The sequence below is a fragment of the Petaurus breviceps genome, unplaced genomic scaffold (genome assembly GCF_028583685.1).
Source record: "Petaurus breviceps papuanus isolate PSGF00001 unplaced genomic scaffold, PetGlider_PUasm1.0 207, whole genome shotgun sequence".
In the NCBI taxonomy this organism is placed as follows: Eukaryota; Metazoa; Chordata; class Mammalia; order Diprotodontia; family Petauridae; genus Petaurus; species Petaurus breviceps.
Genome location: NW_027185850.1, coordinates 27,434,027 through 27,446,895, shown reverse-complemented (window position 1 = coordinate 27,446,895; position 12,869 = coordinate 27,434,027). Strand labels below are relative to the sequence as shown.

General features: G+C 49.8%; 1 protein-coding gene across 1 annotated transcript in view; it reads right to left on the bottom strand.

Moving 5' to 3' along the window:
- Positions 1 to 12,869, bottom strand: part of LOC138164833 (metalloprotease TIKI2-like) — a 236,001-nt gene that overhangs the window by 67,195 nt on the left and 155,937 nt on the right. The gene's annotated exons all lie outside the window — the stretch shown is intronic.

Sequence of the window (12,869 nt, the reverse complement as noted above, 5' to 3'; positions counted from 1 at the left end):
AGAGAGAGAGGGAGGGAGAGAGGGAGCATATGAAGCCCAGAGTCCTGTTCCTAGCTGGTTGATTGCTCTGAGCTTGGCATGGGATGCATGAGCATCTAGAACTATTTATATCTATTCTCCTTCGAGCAGAGTCTGGGAATTACCCCCAAGTCTCCCAACAACAACAACAAACCCAGGTCTCTAGCCCAGGGGTGGGGAACCTGCAGCCTCAAGGCCACGTGTGGCCCTCTAGGCCCTTGGTTACAGCCCTTTGACTGAACCCAAAATTTACGGGACAAATCCCCTTAGCAAAAGAATTTGTTCTGTAGAACTTGGACTCAGTTAAAAGGCTGCCCCCAAGGACCTAGAAGGCCACATGTGGCCTCAAGACTGCAGGCTCCCCATCTGGGTCTCTGTACCTTCCTGTCTCTCAGGATGTCTTGCCCTGGCCAGGCTGTTTCTGGCTCTTGTGGATTTTGTTATGCCTAAAGGCTGAGTAAGTGGAGAAAGACCAACAGCCTGAAGAATTACGCTTCTGTTTACACTTCCCCTTGAAGAGCCGAGCATCCATGTGTTTCAGGCCTTCCACCTTAAGCAGAGCAGGGAGAATGTGGAAATGTCCGTTGAGCCTCATGGCTTGCAGATGGTGCATATGAAATGTGTACAGGAGGGTGGCTGTAAATCCAGTGTGTGAGGAGGAGAGGTCCTTTGAAATATACTTTTAAAAGTATTTCTGTTCATTTTATTCTTTAATCTTTACACTCATTCTGTGGAGTTGGCAGGGCAGCTTTCTTGTCCTCATTTTACAGATGGGGAAACTAAGGCTCACAAAGTTAGATGACTTGCTCACAGTCACACAGCAAGTCAGCAGCAGAGCAGGGATGTGAACCCAATGCCCAGTTCCATACTGCCTCCACTGAACCATACTATTTCTCTGGGCCCTTCTTTCCTTGTGATCTCTAAAGATCTAAAGAGATTCCCCACCACTGCCCATAAGTAATTACCACTTTTAGAGACAGCTCTGCTGAAGAGAACCCAGAAATGGGAGAGAAGAAGGAGGCTTGAATCTTGTCTGGGCTCTTTCTCTGCAGAATCCACTGCGTGACCTTGAGTAAGTAACCTGTCTTCTCTGGGCTTCACTTTCTCCATCTGCTAAACAGATATGCTTTCCCTATCCCACCTCAGTGGGCCGCTACTGCCTCCCAGAATCCCTGACATGCAAGGGATGTATCTGTATAATTCACATATTGCCCCCTTTCTTGGAAGGCAGAAACTAACTATGCTTTTGTCTGTCTTTGTATCAATGGTGCTTAGCACAATGCCTGACACATAGGAAGCCCTTTCAATGAGTACCATGCCCTTACTGGTGAGACCACTGAAGGAGAGGGCGCAGAAGGGCTTGACAAAGTTCAGGGGACAGGAACACAGGAAGTAGTTTCATTGTAATACTTAAATATTCTGATGCCTCCAGGAGTCATCTGTCCATTCAATACCTACCCATACCTACCTTCCAGCATGAGCTATGACAACAGCCTCCTTACTGTCCTCCCTGCCTCCAGCCTCTCCCCTCCCCAACCTGCTCTTCACACAGACGCCAGCCCTTATGTCCGTGGCCCTGTCCGACTACAAGAGTCCTCAGGTTGACATCAAAAGCCCCTGCCACCTGACTCTAGCTTGATGTTCTAATTGTATTTTATGGGACTCTCGTTCTAGCCAGACTCCCTGAGCCAGCCCTCCTTCTCCTGCCTCCTGCCTTGGCACAGGCTGCCCCAAAACTTCTCTCTTCATCTCCACCTCAGAGCTCTAGTCTTCCTTCAAGGCTCAAGTGAAGAACTGTTTTCTCCAAAAGCCCTTTATTGAAGCCAAGGTTTAGAGGCCATTCTCTCTTCAAATTGCCTTCTCTATATTTCTTTGTGTTCACACCACAGCCTCCCCTGAATGGTGAGGGGATGACTTCATTTCCCTTTGAATGCCCAGCCCTAGAACTAACACTCAGTAGGTGCTTAGGGAACAATTCCCAAATGATTGGCTAGAAGGTGATGGATAGAGCTCTGGGTCTTGAGTTGGGAAGACCTGAATTCAAATCCAGCCTCACTGTATGACCCTGGGCAAGTCATTAACCTCTGCCTGCCTCAGTTTCCTCAACTGTAAAATGCAAATAATACTAGTCTATTTCACAGGGTTGTTGTGAGGATCAAAGGAGATGTTTGTATTGTAAAGCACTAAGCACAATGGCTGGCACATAGTAGGTGCCTAATAAATGCTTCCTTCCCTTCTTTGTATCTCTAATCCCTAGGGCAGGGTCTGGAACACAGTAGGCACTTAACACATGCTCCCTAGGCCTTTTCCTGCCCTGGACGCTTGCCAGCTTTCCAGTGACCTTCCTATGATGTGGCCCCAGGACTAGACGTGGGGGGGCGGTGGGTCCCTTCTCACTAGAGGGAGTCAAGTTGACCTCCCTGCCCCCCAAGAAGTCATAGAAGAAAACTTGGTTCAGTTTTTACTTCAGCAGGCGGCCTTTGCAATCTCTTCCAGTCCTGCCTCCCTGTGATTTGTGACCACAGTACTCTGGAGCTGGTCTGACTGCTCAGCACACCTGGGCATGCTGCTGAGGCAGCCTCTCTCAGGACAGCTTTCTTGTTACTAAGTGGCTGACCCAGGAGGGTCCTTCAAGCTCTCATTTGTGCTGGCGGGTCTCTGGCCTGGGGAGACTGCCTTGAGCCTGCCTTCTTCTCTAGGGCTCACCCCTCATCCTCCATAGACATCCCCACCTGGTGAGGCCATTAGGAACTGTCTGGAGTGTCTTCCTGAGCTCCAGAATCTAGAACCTGAGGGTTGGAAGGGCCTTCAGCTGCCCTCAGGTCTCACAGCATTGCAGACAAGTGGTGACCCCTTTCTGTGGCAGGCCTCTCCAGAGGAGGAGCCCACCGCTCCTGGGGGTGACCCATCCCACACTGGAACAGCCTTATTGTGAGGGAGTTCCTTTATTGAGCTGAAAGACTGGAAGCTGATGCCCAGAACGCAAAGTGAGTCTGGTGATTATTTCTACCTATTTTCTACCAAGGAGTCTAAAAGCTACCAGGAGGCATGGGATGCACCCTCTTCCCTCTTCTCTTCCCCCCCTCATCTCCTCCTTTCTCCACTTCCCTCCTCTCCTTATCTCCAAAGCTCCTCCCTTCCTTTCCTCTCCTCCCCTCTACTTTTCCTCATTCTGTCCTCTCATCTTCCTTCCTTCTCTCTTCTTCCCTCCTGTTTCTTTTTTCTTTCCTCTACTTTTCCACTTCTTTTCTTCTCATCCCCTTCTCCTCTCTTCTCTCTTTCCCTCCTTCCCATGTACAGTTGTACCTTTCACCTCTTTTCCTTCCTTCCCTTCTTCCCTCATTTCCTCCCCTTCTTAACCCTTTTCTTTCTCCTCCCCTCCCCTCCCTTCCCTTCCCCTTCCCTCCACTCTTCTCCTCTCCTTCCCTTTCCCCTCCTCTACTCTCCTCTCCTCCCATCCCTTCTCCTCTCTCCTCCCCTCCTTTCTCCTCTCCTCTCTCCTCCCCTCCTCTCCTCCCCCCTCCCCTCCCCTCTCTTTCCTCTCTTTCCCCCTCCTTCCTTCCTCCCCTTTCACCATGAGCAGCAGTGATAAGGCTGGGCCAGCAGCCTCTCTCTAATCAGAGGACATTTGTGGAAAGCTCACTGGATGTCGGGCCGGCCGGGGAGCCCGCTCCCTCTCTCCGCGCTCTAGCTCCCTGCCGCTCCGATCAGCCCTCTCCGGAGGCAGCGGCAGCCAGTCCGGGGCTGCTGCCCCCGTCACCACTCCAGCAGAGCTGCAGGGCCGGGAAGCGCGTTCATTCTCAGATGCTCCGCGTTGACGGCGGCTGGCCGGGCTCCAGGCCCTTGGCTGGCGTTTGAGCAGGGGCCGGGACGAGGCAAATTAATGATGTAATTAGAATTGTCGGGAGCCTTAAATCTCCTCTGACAAGTTTAAGTGCAGGATGGTCCGATAACATTTTTAAGAGGAGACGTCAGCCCCCGGGGCCCCTGATTTATAGGCCACGGATGTGGTTTGGGGTGTGTGTATGTGTGTGGGGGTAACACTTCACAGCCCCTCCCTGCGGGCTCCCAGGATGCTGCAGCTAGCCTTGGGCCATTCTGATGGAGGGTGGACGTGGGCTCAGTTTAGAGCAGGGGGTTAGGAGATTACCCATGTTACCCCAAATACTAGCACACACCAGTTTGGGACTCCGGACAGTGATGAGTTAAAAAGTGCATCCACGGGGCAGCTAGGTGGTGCAGTGAATAGAGCACTGACCCTGGAGTCAGGAGGACCTGAGTTCAAATCCTCCCTCAGACACTTAACACTTACTAGACCTGTGACCTTGGGCAAATCACTTAACCCCATTTGCCCTGCCCACCCTCCTCCAAAAATCGTGTGTGTGTGGGGGAAGCATCCAAGGGGAGGTGGGGGGGGGCAGCTGGGATGGGAAGGGGGTGGTTTCCTTGCTGTAGGAGAAGGGGAGGAAATGGAAACATTTAGGCTAGAGAAGAGAAGACACAGAAGGAGGAAGTTTCTTTATGTCTGTGACTGTTTTTCTTATAGATGAGGGTCTAGCTTTGTCCTTGATCCCAGGTTGCAGCACAAAAGCTGCATCGTCCAGAGAAAAAGGTGTTGGAGAAAAGGCAAAGGCCCTGGGTTCAAATCCTGCCAATATTTTGGACTCAGCCATGGTCAGCCTCTACCTGAGTGACTCTGGCCAGGTTGCAAAGTGGCCAATCATAAGGGACAACAATGAGACATTTCCCAAAAGGGCACTTGTCTGCCTGGGGAGGTAGTGAGCTCCACTGTGCTGGAAGTCTTTAATCAGAGATTGCATGACCATTTGGAATCCATGATACATCAGGTCCCTTCTGGCTCTGAGATTCTGGGGTGGCTGGAGACTCTGCCCTTGAGCTTGCCATACCCTCTGCTCTCACCCTATTCCCCACCCCTGTACCCACATACCTTCTGCCTCCAGCTCCTCAAAAGACTGGTGGGCACTAAAGAGTGTGGGTCCGTTGGGTGCAAGAGAGGGGCACAAGGAGTATGTGGGGGTCTGAGAAGCACTGAGGTTAAGAGGCAAGGTGGGGTAATGGAAAGAATACCAACTTGGAGGCTCTGTTATTTACTAGCTGTTATTTCATTCTCTGGACCTCAGTTTCTTCATCTATAAAATGGAGACATTATACTAGAGTGCTAAGGTCCTGCCCAACTCTGACACCAGATGCTTCAGGGAGACAGAATCCCCCTGCCTACCGTCATGCGGCCTGGTGACCTTCTCTGTACCTACAGACATAGGCCATAGTCTCTTCCCTCCCCAAGCAAACATTTCTCCTCCATCCAAACAAGATCCTCCCCCACATTCTTTATATTAGGGGAGGATTTTTAGTCACCACAGCTTGAAACCTCATGGCTGCTTCAGACTCTCCTCTCATCCCACATACCCAAACAGCGACAGAGAAGAAAGGAGAGAAGGGAGAAGGAATGTCGGCATCAGTATGGTGCTGTGAGGTTCTACAGGCATTAACTCACATTAACAACCCTGGAGGTTGTTAATCAGCGAGTATGATTTGACCCTTTTTACAGATGGAGACACTGAGGCAGAGAGCGGTTAAGTGACTTACTCAGGGTCACATATCAATGTTTGGAGCAGGATTTGAGCCCAGGTCTTCCTGACGCCAGTTTCTGCCCTGAGCCATACTAGAGGCTGCTTGGGTGTAGCAGAGAGTTCCCCCCAAAAGAGCAGTGGAAGAAAAGGCTGGAGAACTGCGACTGACTTAGCGCAAGCCTTGGCTCCGTTCTAGCCCATCTCCACCCTCTATATACCTCATTTATTCTTCCTGCCCTATTTGTGCATGCTGTTACTGGGTTTCCTTGTCAGTAAAATGACTGGCTGGACTATGTGATCTGGAAAAGAGAAGAAAAGGGAAGGGGGGTGGGGCGGGGCAGATAGGAAAGGATGAAAACCACCTTCAAGTACCTAAAGAGCTGTCATGTGGAGGAGGGATTAGTCTTATCTCGATTGGCCCCAGAGGACAGAGCTAATTTTGATTCAGGGAAGGAGCAAAGAGGCCCATTGAGGCAAGTGTGAGGTCAAGAGCCAGAACTACCTCAAGAAGGAAATGGGCTGTAGTGAGTTCCCTGTCACTGAAGGTCTAGCCAGCAGAGGCTTGTCTGGTACATGGTAATGGGGACCATTGCTTGGCTAGACTTGATAGCTAACTGAGGTCTCTGCCAGCTCTGAGACCTGGGGGCTCCCCAGACTCAGTAGTAGAAAAGGGGCAGACACGGATGCCCACAGAAATAGGAAGTAAGACCAGCTGGGCACCTCACTGGCTCCATTTGGGATGTCTTACCAGGGAGCACACGCTGGGTCATTTACACAGTTCAGTTGCAGGCATAAATCAGATCTGACCAGTATGCATTTTTTCCTTTAAAATTCCTTTCTCCCCAGGACATCCTTGTAAAAATGTGAAAGTTTCAAATGCCAAGCTGGAACTCAGGAGTCAAAAACCTTGAGAATGGTGTCTTCCCCTGGCCCTGGCGCTGCATTTCCCATAGCCTTCTGGACTCATGGCTGACTGACCCTCACTGGTTCATATGTCTGACTCCCTCCCTCTCCCCTTTCCCATACTGTCACATTAACGGCGTGACTGTGATTAGTCAAGACGGGGCCAGAAGTCTACACTCCTTTCTTTGGGCTTCTCCTTTTCTCTGACTCATGGAATTCCCAGAATCTCAGAGCTGGCGGAGACCCCAGAGGCAGCCAGTCTACCCCAGAAATGAACAGGAATCCCCCTATGACACTGTATTAATGAGGAGACTGAGGCCCAGAAATGGGGGGTTGTTAGGGCCTGAGCAAAGAAGACAAGGGGAAAATGAACATGGTTGTGGGAGACAATGAAGACCCTGGTTAAGGAGGACCCCTGGACTAGAAAGGTCATAAAGATACTGCCTACCCATTTCCCAGCAAGGCAGGTGCTACTTCTGGAGACAGCTCATCCATCTGACCTTTGGGACATCTCCATTGGTGAGGAAGGGGTGCCTGCCATTGAGTCCAGCTCTGCCTTTTTGTGATGACTTCCCTCCTCTCCATTGGTCTTGGTCCTGTTTGACTCTTTCCTTCCATCTTTTTCCAGGGATAGGAGCCTCACAAAATCATCAGCAAGTTGATCTAACCCACACACCAAAAGAATCACCACTACAACTTCCCCAATGAGTGGTTTCCCATCCTTTGCTTGAATAGTTCCAGTGATGGGGAGCTCATCACCTTATATGGCAGCCCATTCCACTCTGGGACAGCTCTCAGTGTTAGGAAGTTTGTTCTAACATCCAGTCTCAGTCTCTCTGTCTGTCTCTGTGTCTGTCTCTTACTCTCTTTCTCTCTATCTGTCTCTGTCTCTCCTTTCCGCCTCTGGCAATTGAGGTTAGGTGACTTGCCCAGGGTCACACAGCTAGTAAGTGTCTGAAGCCATATTTGAACTCAGGTCCTCCTGACTCCAGGGCTGGTATTCTATCCACTATAGTGCCACCTAGCCACCCCTAACATCCAGTCTCAATCAGCCTCTCCACAACATCCCCCTTCCTCTCCCTGGTTCTGCCCTCTGGAGTCACACAAAACAAATCTAATCTTCCACAGGACAGCCCTTCAAATAATTGAAGGCAGTTTTAATGTCTTCCTGTTCCCTTACCTCCATATTTAATGTCAACCCAGATGCCTGTCAGAGCTGTGAATCCAACCTGAATCTCTTGAGTTTTAGTCCCATAATCCAAGTACCAACTGGACACCTGCTCTTGGATGTCTCATAATTACAATTCAGCAAACACTCCTACTATGTAACAGGTACTAGATATACAAGAGGCAGTGCCTGCCCTCAAGGAGCTTCTGTTCTTTTGGGGGAATGTCATATGTGCATAGGCAAAGGAATACAAGGCTTCTACAAAATAAACACAGAATGATTTCAAGGGCCATGGGCACAAACAATAGAGAGAATTAGGAAAGGTCTGGTGGAGGAGGTGAGGCATGAATCCAAGAAGCAGATGTGAAGAGGGAGTGCATTCCAGGCATAGGAATTGGCATGCGCAAAAGCTTGGAGGTGGGGACTGGAATGTAGTTTTCTCGGAGCAGTAATTGGGCCAGTTTGTCTGGAACAAGGCATGGGAAGGGAGGATAATGGAAAATAAAGCTAAAAAGGGAATGCCAGAGGATGAGGGACTTAGATGCTTAACAGGACAGTTTCTATTTGTTTTATCCTAAAGGCAATGAGAAGCTGCTGGAGCTATTTGAGCAGGGAGTGAACTGCTCGCATCTGCTGCTTTAGGAAGATTGATGGCTTGGGGTGGGGAGAGACTGGGGCCCTGAAGACCAGCCAGGAGGCTAGTCCAAGAGTCCCAGTAAGAGGTGATAGGGATCTGAACCAGAGCATTAACTGTGCTGGAAAGAAGGTGACAGATGGCCAAGACAGCATGGTGGTAGAAAAGACAGGACTTGGCAGATCCTTGAATAGGTGGGGCAGAAGGAGGAAAGAAGGAAGGAAACAAGCATTTATTAAACTCCTACTGTATGCCAGGCACTATGATAAGAACTTTACCACTATCATTTCATTTTACCCCCCCCCCACCAGCCCTAGGAGTTAGTACTATTATCCCCATTTTACAGGTGAGGAAACCGAGGCAGACAGAGGTGAAGTGACTTGCCCAGGACCACACAGCTGAAGTATTTGAGGCTGGATTTGAACTCAGTTCTTCCTCCAGGTCCATTGTGTCACTGAGGTTACAAACTGGGGTGACTCAAAGAAAGGTGGGGCCCTGGAAGTAAATTGGGAAGTTTGGAGGAGGGGGGACTTTGGGGGGAACTATAACAGGTTCTATTCCATCAGAATCTGAGATGCCCCTGGGGCATCCTGTCACCTTACTCCCCTTCACCTGCCACATCATACCAGTTGCCAAGGCTTGCTGCTCCTGCCTCCACAGCACCTCCCCAGATGCCGGGCTGCTCCTCTAGCCCCGACCCTCATCACACAGCACCTGCATGATTGCACCAGCCTCCTAATTGGTCTCTGGCCTCAGGTCTCTCCCCGCTGCACTCGGTGCTCTGCCTAGCTGCCAAAGTGGTCTTTCTAAGGTTCAGGTCTGACCATATCACCCTTTTGCACAATTGCTAATTGAATCTGAGGGAAAACACAAACTTCCCATTTGGCATTTGAAACACTTACTCCCCCTGTTCCCCTCCCGTCCCTGCCGTCTTTCCAGGATTATTTCCCATGAACTTTACATTCCAGCTAAAATGTCCTCTGTTGTTCCAGGAAAATGACATCTAATCTCCTGCCTCCATGCCTTTGCACAGGTTGGGCCCCCATGCCTGGAATGCATCTCCTCGCCTCCCATCTCTGAAGAACCTTGGCTCTCTTCAGGACTCTCCCCTGTCGCCACCTCCCACTAGCAGTCCTTCCTGCTGTCCCGCTCCTTGTTAGTGTATACCTGCCCCAGAATTGCTTTCTTTGTATCTTCTCTGGATGCATGTTGCAGCCTCTTCCTTTAGAGTGTTAGGTCCAGGGAGACTTTTCACAAAGCACACAATACTAATAAATGTTTACTGCATTGAGTCAAACTGAAACAAAATGAGTCAAGTCCTTCATTTAGCTATGAGGTCCTCCCTGGGTCTTCCTTTGGGGGACAGAAGTGGAGAGCCATTGAGCCATTTAAAACCTGAGTTCAGATCCTGCCTCAGACACCTACTAACTAGTCCAGTTTCTTAAGCCCTCTGTGCATCGGTTTCCACAGCTATAAAACAAGGAGGTTGGATTCAGTGGCTTTTGGGATCCCTTCCCACTCTAAGTCTGCAATCTACTCAGCCTCAGCCTTTTTCTTTCCCTCCTATTCTCCCATCATCCCCTGCTTCTGCCCTTCTCCTGACCCCTCTGCTCCCTGTTGCCCCACTTGATTTCTAGGTCTCCCATTGTTCCACGGTGGCCTACGGTGGAAGCCCTCCATCCCCCCAAAGGGGCAGAATACTCTGTCACCCACTTGACAGGCACAAAAGGGCACCCTTGCTTACATCAAAGACAGGGGTTGACATTTAGTCCACAAGAATGAAAGGAGCGGGCTGACTTCTAGAGTTCTTCTAAGTTGAACATTCCCTGGAGTGTCTGAAGTTATCTGGGAAGTCTTTTCTGCTTGGCTGGAGCCTTGGAGGGAACTCTGACTTTGGAGTCAGAAAGCCTACGTCAATCTTGCATCAGACATTTATTTGCTGTGTGACTTGGGGCCAGTTTCTTTCACTCTCTGAGCCTCAAGGTCTTAGATACAATGAAAGGGGTGGACAGAGCATTCTCTAAGGGCCCTTCTAGCTCTGGGTTCTCTGTTTGGGCTCATTCTTTGCCTGGCCAAGGAAAGATTTCCCTGCTTTGAGGAAAACAAGGATTTGGGCTGAGAATTCTTAGGATGGAGGGAAAAGAAAGAGGCCATAAAATCTCCATTTCCCAGTCAGTCTCAAAACCTCCCAAATTGTCCAAAGGAAACTCAGAGTATCTGTGGGCGTCGCCAGCACTCCGCTCACACAATTGTCCTGTGTCTGCTCTGAGGGGCCCTGGGAGCTGGCTGGGGGAGGAGCGAGGGGCTGCCAAGCTGGCCATCAGTGGGGAGGCTTAGAGATATTTGCTCAGGGTAGGCTGGCATCAGCCTAGGGATGGAGCTTGGGCAGGGGCTCCCGAGGCTGCCAGGCCCTAAATCTCCATGGCTGGGAGATGGCACCTCTCCTTCCCTGTCCTATCCTGCCCTTTCCCAAGCTAAGCCACTTCACAAATGGAAGAGCTGGTGCTTCATGGAAAGAGGCCTGGACTTACACTTGGGGAAACATGAAACATGTCACCTGCTACCTCTGTGGCCTTGGTCAAGTCTTTCCCCTCTCACAGAGCTTCACTTTCCTCCTCCATAGAATGAGAACAAGAAGAATGTCAGTAACATCTGTAGAGGGATTTCAGGATCACAAAGCTTTTTTCTCATAACAGCCCAGGAGAAGAGGGAGTGTGATATCAGTCCCATTTTACAGAGAAGGAACTGAGACTGCCCAGAAAATGAAGCTATGTGCCCAAGGTCTCCCAGGCTAGAGGTGGAAAGGGGTATGGGATTTAAATCTCAGCTTCTAAACTTATTAGCTGGGTGACCTTGGGTAATTCACTTGAACCTCAGTTCCTCTGTTGGGAAAATGGGGATGTTAAACCTTGGCCAGCCTGCCTGCCTCTCTCCTGACGTAAGAGGCACAAGGTACTTTGTCAAATTTAAGGTGCTACAGCAATGTGCCCATGACTGATGGGGACCTGGGCCAAGAGAAGAGAGGAGATAATGCCTTCCTTTCTCTTATTGCACCAGGGCTAAGTCTGGAGAAGCCACTGAGCCCAAGGAAGATGTGAGAGTGCCCATGTCCCTCTCTTGCCTTCTCTCCAGGACTCTACCTGATCCTTCAGGGTGCATCATGAACCCTCCTCCTCTGAGAAGACTGCAAATTCCTGTGCTCCACTCTGTGCCTCTCAGGGAGAGCCTCTGTTAGGATCCATAGAGCCTGGACCTATGTTTTCAACAATGTAGGGGACTCCTGCATGAGTAAGTTCCCTCTACCAAAGTAGTTCAGTACCTTCTAGGCAATTTATACTCTTAGAGAGATGCTCAGAGCTCTGAGAGGTTAAGACATTTGCCCAGGGACAAATAACATGCAGTTTGTCAGAACCAATTTCCCCTGACTCCCAACACAATGCTCTATCCCCTGCTCCAAGGTTGCCTGGAATCTATCGATACTTATCAATCAATTGATCGATCAACAAACATTTATGAAACACCTACTGTGTGCCAGGTACTGTTAGAGGAGAGGCAGGGGATACATTTTGCACATAAGTAAGATATAGAAGATACAAAGGAGATACTAAGTAACCTTAAAGTAGAATGTACAGGAAGCTGGTGTGTGTGTGGTGGTGGTGGGGGGAGGATAGAGGGAGAAGACAGGAAAAGACCTCTTGGTGCTTATAAAGGGGAAGACCTCATTCTCCCAGAATGAGGACATGAGGGTCTCAGTGGACCACTAGCTTAGGACCATCTAAGGAAACCTCACTTTTTATCCCACTCAGTCTGTCAAGAATCAGAGACTCTCAGAGGTGGGGTGGGCCTTTGAGGACATGCTGAGGGACCCCCTCCCTCCATGATTCATTCTACTGCCTCCTGACTAGGGAGTCATTTAGGCTTTACTGGGACCCCTCCATTGTTCAGTAAGGAGCTTGCCGTCTCCAGAGGCCGAGCATTTCACTGTGGGAGGCTGCTCCTTATTAGAAAGTTCCTCATTTTTATGAAGCTGAAACTGACCTCCCTGTGACTCCTCCCTCCCCAGCTTCGCTCCTGGTTCCACCCTCTGGAGCCAATTAGGACAAGCTTAATCCCTCTTTTCTTCAGCTATTGGATGACTTTCCTTCCCTGTGCTTTCAAGACTTTTCTCCAAATAAAACATTCCCAGGTCCTCATAATCAAAGTTGCTAATGTACGTGAAACATAACCCTTAACTAGCTATAAGGACACTAGTTCATTGCATTGTATGATAGTGGGCAAGTCCTTAGGACAGTAGATGTGAATTTGAGACCCTTCATCCTGACCTCTCTAGCATCTTCAGGGATCCTTCCTAACAAGTGGCCCCTTGGACTGAACCCACCCCTCCCAATGTGGGCAGGGGACAGGGCGATGGTCACACAGCACTCTTCCTGCACATTAAGCCTCTCACTGCAGACCAGATGAGACCATACCACAAAGCACTTTACAAACCTTTTGGTGGCTGTTACTGTTATGACTGTGCTTTCAAGAGTGTGAGGATTTTTTTACTGCCAAATAA